This window comes from Protopterus annectens, chromosome 14.part0 (genome assembly GCF_019279795.1).
Source record: "Protopterus annectens isolate FY-2018-M chromosome 14.part0, PAN1.0, whole genome shotgun sequence".
Classification (NCBI taxonomy): domain Eukaryota; kingdom Metazoa; phylum Chordata; order Ceratodontiformes; family Protopteridae; genus Protopterus; species Protopterus annectens.
Genome location: NC_056748.1, coordinates 749,500,090 through 749,507,110, shown reverse-complemented (window position 1 = coordinate 749,507,110; position 7,021 = coordinate 749,500,090).

Here is a 7,021-nt window from a genome sequence, read left to right as displayed (position 1 = left end):
AATAAAAATGATTTCAAGCTAAATGGAAAAAGGTGCAATGTTGTAACATTCAGAAAAAAAGTTGCTCCTAACTCATATGTCATAAATGTTATGGCACTCCTTTTCATACAGATGCAGTCATAACAGACATGGGTGCTTATTTGGATGATTCAATTATTTTACCATCATGTTTCCATCATACTCAGTAAATCTTTCTATCTGGCAAAGTTAATTTCCAAGGGAATATCTTCAAGATCCAAAGAAGTCATTCTAGCACTCTTCCCGTCCTATATCGGGAGAAGCACTGAATACTGTGTCTGCTTTTGTACATACAAATCCAAGTATATCTCTTATCCGGAAAGGTCCCTAAGATTTTGAACCAAGAAAATTAAAAACCTTAAATCTTTCACCTAACGTGATAGATTAGCTTGACCCAATTTATGCTCAGTAGACTACAAGCTGCTCTGAAGTGACCTGTGGCCAGTTTCTAAGTCATAAAAGATAACATCCTAATGACCTCCTATTTCTTCATAAAGCCAATGGCTCTACAAATACCTCACTGGGGAACTAAATCTATACCAATAAATAATCAATACTCTCCTAAATCAACATATTGCCAGCCTGTAGAATAAGTTACCAGTAGAGGTTTAACAAAATATCCAGCTGAAGGAATAAATCACCACAACTTTGGCTGCCTGTAAGGCAAGTCTTGATTGTTTGATATTTAAAATGTTTGCCAGGGTTATCATGCTCAGCTTTGCTCAGTTTGTGAAGTGAGCCCTATTCAGTGCTTGAAAAGGGTGGCAAGAACTTTTAAGTGTCTCTAATTAAAGGTTTATATATGTAGACATCTTACGGTCTCCGGGATCACTTACCACACACACACACACACACACACACACACACACAACACACACACACACACACACACACACACACACACACACACACACACACACACACACACACACACACACACACGTCATGGTTATCAGTGAACATATAAACCTGACGTCACTGTTAACTGCATTGCTTGTGACTTCAAACGATGAAGCTGTAGAAAAGGTACCAATAAACAAATATGTTACAAACATCATTATTCAGCTAAAAGTGCAACAGCACATGAGAAACACATTGTCCAGAAATCTAGTCTATAAAACCGTTTTGTCTAAATAAAAACTTAGCTCCAATTTGTAATTTATATAGCTCCAAAAAAAGCTTAGCATAGGTTGGCATTACTGTGGCATCTACAGAAGTTTCCCATACTTTGAATTTAATGTGCAACTGTTTCACTTTTTAACATCAGAACTGCAATGTATCTATCACATTAATGATTGGAAACATTTAAATAATGAACTGCAACATCCATTTCATTGTCTAGTCATTCTTAACCCTTTAAGAATCTGCAGTATTTCATTCAAGCCACACTCACACAGGTATGCACATTTTTCCCAAGAAACCCAATACTAAAGTCAATTACTAGGATCACAGCATAGTACAAGCCATAAAATGATAGCCCTGAATTGTAGATGTTCATAGAAGTATACATATTTTGGTTCATTTTTGTTTTTGGCAAGAAGTAATGAAAAGGTATTATTGGATCTTCAGCTAACAAAGTATCAGACTGTGGCTTGCTTAATGCATGTTGTTTAATTTTGATTTCAGAATGTTTGCTATTGTGCCTCTTGTATTTATGAATTATATTTTTAACTGGATTATACCCATTCATAATTATAATCCACAATTCACTGAAGTATATCACACTGTTTTAGTTAAGTTTGATTGCATATCTGTCATGGGTGGTTAATGATGCATGGTCTGAAGAAGTTTATGGAGACCAAAGTATTTACTATGTTATGTTGTCTTTTTGGAATAAAGTATGGTTTTAGCAGTGTTTTTTACTTTTTTATTCTCTTATTACATTGATCAAGATGATTTAACTATATTATCTTGAGTTGGTAAGCCTGTTTTGTGGATTATTTTGTTTGTTGTCCATGTTGGTGGCAGTAGGCTTATGACCTATTTTCAGTGGACACCTGAAGTGATACTTACATAGACTATGAGAAATAGGTCCAAGACACTGCATAAATTGCCCAATTTAGAGGAGATGGTGGAAGTTCCTATTATGTGATGGATTGTGCAATGGAGTTTAAGTATGAAGTTGGAGCAACAGAGTCACAACAAGATGCCGATGCTTTGTATAATGAAAGAAGAAATGATGTTTTGTTGTTGTTTAATAACATACTGAAAATAATGTAAAGTGAAAGAAGGTGACAGAATGAATAATATCATTTCATACTAGCATTTTGTGCTGATTAGCCACGGTGGTGCAGTGGTAGCATTGTTACCTCACAGCAAGAGGTTCTCCCGTTCGATTCTCGTCTGGAGTGCCTTCTGTGTGGAGTCTGCATGTCCTCCCCGCAGTCGAGTGGCATTCGAAAGACATGCATAGGGCATGCCTTCGTTGAAGGCTGGACATCAAGCTGGCACCTCGGCACCATAAAAATCTACTGCCAATTATTAGCGGACCGGAGTTCCACTGTGGCGACCCCTTACCGGGAAAAGCCCAAAGAAGAAGAACTAGCATTTTGTGCTGAGTCCATATTGTTTTAGCTATAGGTACATGAATGATGAAGCCAGTACTAAGACTTTTCCTGTTGCTGCCACAAGGGAAGGAAGGAAACATCAAGCCAGAATTAACACCTAAAGCAACCATTACAAAATCAGAATGGATGAAGTGAAAATGGGGCAGCTGATTAGCTGAAGGACACTAAGCTGGTGAAACTATAGAGCCAGGATAGCGAACCAAATATGTTATACATTTCTTTCAAAAAGTAATGAATTCCACTGAAATATAGCCTCAAAAATAATGACTAGCACCAAACAGATGGCTTCTTGGTAATATTTGTTTAAATAATCCTTAGGCATGTGTAAAAATGACTTTTCTACTGGAAGTGCTGCAAATGTTTTAACAAATTAACATAGGACTAGTTGAAAAATAACTTCATTTCTTTAGCAGTTCCCAATGTTCATCAAACATTGCTAAGTGGTAATAGTCCATTTAAGCCACATGAAGCATAGCCACAGCAGTCCCACTGGTATACCTAACCACTTGCTCCCTTTGTCCATAAGGGATAGTGGTAGCTAGGTATGGGGTAAATTGGGCATTTCCCATCAATTTCACTTTGTTACATTTAAAGATAATAAGAAAAGTGCTTTGCTTTACAAAAAGCAGGAGATTGTCCCACAGGTGGGGGATTCTTTGGGAGAAATATTTGTAATACTAGCAAGACTATTTATGTTACAATATAGATTCAACTAGTTTTATCTTGTATTTTTGTTGATACAGTCCTTGGGGATATGCATACATCAGATAGACTGGGTCATTCTTAACTTTGTAGGCTAGGCACAGTTGCCATGTAGCAATTTGTAGGGCTTTAATGATGTCCTATGTAACTTAGGGAGCATAAGCCTGTTTTTTTGTTTCTTTTGTTTTGTTTTTTTTGGGGCTAAAGAACTATTATAGCGTCTCTCTTTGGGTTAGGTGCTTGAACATGACGGACAGCACAATGTATTTTTGTGTGTGCCAGACAAGGGATGAAAGGGTGGAGAAAATTACTTTTTTGGACCAATAGGAGAAGACCTTAGTAATCAGTTGGGTAAGGGTAGAATACTTTCTTAATGACAGCGGATACATCATGGTTAAAAGTTCATTATCACTGAATAGCCAAGATATCTCTTGGCAGTGTCATTTTATGGTGAGATGTCATATGTGATAAATGAGTGATAGTCCCTGTTTCCCAAAGTGTATGATACTACATTTTTGCATTTAGCTTTAGACTATGATCTTGACAACATGAGTTTGTCTGATTTAAGCCTTCTTGTAGGATATTAATGTCTTCACAGAAGATGATTATGCCTCCAAGCTTACAGGTGTCCATAGTCAGGCAAAGACTTTTAGTTTTGACATCAGAGAAGTAAACATCACATAAAAGTGGTCCCAGAACAAGAGCCCTGGCTATTCCATTGGTAACAAGTCACTTAGAGAATGGCATGTCACTGGCTGTAATAGAGCGTGTTCAATATATTTTGATATATTTTAGAAGAGAAATGTTGCTGGTATAAGAAAATGTAGAATATTTAAAGAAAAAATGTAAAATTTAAGAATGCATCAAACTTATGTTTGATAGAGGTATTGTGAAATAATTTAAAGTGAAATTATGAAGAGTGTAATGGGCATATTCCACATTACTCATCATATATCTGTCTGCGGCATTTTAGGCTGGGAATTTTAGATGGGGCAGTTGAAATATTGTTTTGTATGTGAAAAATGAGGCATTTAAAATACTCTGTAAGGTGATAAAAGCTATGCAATGTCATGAACTGAAATATATGAAAGAGTAATGTAAAAAAAAAAAAGAAAAACATATTTCCATATGGGTGCGGGCCACATTTATGAAACATTTAATTACCCATCATGAAATAAGGAGGAAAATAATGTTAAGATGAAACAAATGAGGTTAACACAAAAATGTGGATTTGTTTTAAAATGAGTTGTTAGATATCAGTAGGATAACACTACAAGAAATGTAGTAGACAATCTGGAATATTAATGAAATAAAAATTGCAGAGTATAATGAAAAAGTGTAGGACACGGAAGTAGTAAGAAGAGTTAGAAAACAAATCTGATGTGGAAGGATTTTAAATTGTTCAGAAGAGACGGGTGATTGAAACTGTAAGGAGGGTATCACAGTAGAATGATCCAGAACTACATAGAGGGATAAGAGTGAGGATGGTACTTGATATTTTAAGGAGGGGTTTGGACAAGGGAGTGGGAAATGAGAAGGAAAGTGAAGAAGAAAAGATTGGCTGGAAATAAAGAAATAAATGAAGGCTGGATGGGCAGAACAAAGGTTAAATTAAAAAGAAATAATGAAAGGTGATATTAAGACAGGGTATTTAAGTACAGATAGTCTGAAGGCAAATAAAAGAAAATGATGTTTGTTTGGATTAATTAGAAACTATCGGCTGGATAGTTTTATTTTACATGATATTAGTTTAGAGATCAGAAAAGCAATTCAACTGAGATGGAACAGGGTATGAGTTCTTTGTTTATACATTTGGGAACAAGCTATGAATGGTTATACGTCTACTCAAAGAACAAAGTAATATTACATTATACTTCATTAAAATAAAAACATCAACAATTCAAAACTATGAGTTAAAACAATAAAAAGCAAACCTCCCTTGCAGTTCCTAAATGGGGTCTGAGTTTGTTCATTTTCAAGGATAACTGAATATTTTCTGTCCCTCAAAACTTTGAAACTTCTGAGTATATTAAGCACATATGAAGAAACAAGACAGTGGTGGGATTCCCTAACAGAATGTTTCTAGCAGGATCGCTCAGTACCTTTTGAGGGAGCAACTGAATGACTGTTGTACGATTACAGCTGTAAAAATCACAAGCGGGGAGGATTCTAATCAACTTGTTGGAGTAAGCCGCATGCAAATAAAGCAGTCTAGGGGCATGGCTAAGTGCAGAGATTACAATAATGCAGTAGAGCAATTTTAAATAGTTATAACGTGAATAGGAAAAACTATTTTGCTGTGATGGAATTAAACACTGTACATGAGAAGACAGACTTTAGGGTGGTCTGCAATAAAATACACAATACATATTATGTGGGAGAGGTGAATTCCTGAATAAAATATATTTAGCTTCAAGAACTGCAATATTTCCTTTTAGGCAGTGGTATAAAAAGATAGGTATTTCCTGATAATAAAATAAAAGTAAATCTCTTGAAGGGCAATAAAGAATGTAAGCTGGGAACAGAGGTCTGGAAAGTCACTACTGAAATTCTCAAGTATAAAAAGATGCAGGGTAAAATATAAAAGTTTATGTAAGGGAAGAAAGTATGATTTCCTAATATATTATTAGGGGAAGGAGTTACAGGAAATCAGAAAAATTGGATGATAAGGAAATGTAGGGTGAAGGAAAGCAAAAAAAAAAAAGGTAAGGAATATAAAAGAAATAAGGACTCCCAGCAGTTAATATTATACAGAAAGAAAAGGAAAAAAAAAGAACTTAAATTAAAGGAACTTAATCAACTGAGAAAGGACTCTCAAAATTATGAAAAACATTTATAGGACACTAGATGCATAAATATGCTATCTTTTTAAAATGAGTACAGATGATAGGGACGGGACAGCTAATAAATTAAGTGATAATGGAGTAGTAATGATGCAGTGAAGATGTAACTATGCCACTAAAGAATTATAGAAAGAAAAACTGCATAACATCTATTTAAACCCTTGACCAACAACTTACCTATCAGGACTCTCAAGCCTTAAAAGTTTTGCCATTGGGTATATGAATACAGCCAGCATCAAAAACAAATGGTCACAGATGGAATCTCAACTTTCTTATACAAACCCCACAATAGTATCAATGATTGTATCATGGCTAAAAGACAGTAAGATTTCATCCAATATATTATACAAATAGCAATACTCCATCAGTAACAGATCCAGTAACAAACCTGGATATGAAGTTGTTGTTGTGTCTTTCGGCTTTTCCCGGTTAGGGGTCGCCACAGCGGAACTCTGGTCCGCTAATGATTGGCAGTAGATTTTTACGTGCCGAGTTGCCAGCTCTGACGTACAACCTTCAACGAAGGTACCAACCTGAATATGAAGTTATAATATTAATTAATAAAGATGCCAACCTCTCTCTTACCATACTTACCAGATGTAATATCATGTCAGACAGCAATCCCAAGTTGTCAATCACTTAGACTATTCCAGGAGGTGGTACTAAACTTTTTATTGCCACTATACATATCCCTAATGTCTTCTTCCACCTTTATACAGAAAACAGTAAGTGTCATATTACTAATAGCTTAAAATAAAAAAAACAAAATAATAATAATTCTTGGTAGTCTAAACTCTAACACAGCAGAAAGTATAGTTCTAGACATCCTCATAAAAACTTACCAGGCAAACTGAAGGCTCTACAGCTTCTACCTGTCAGTTTGTCCAGTTA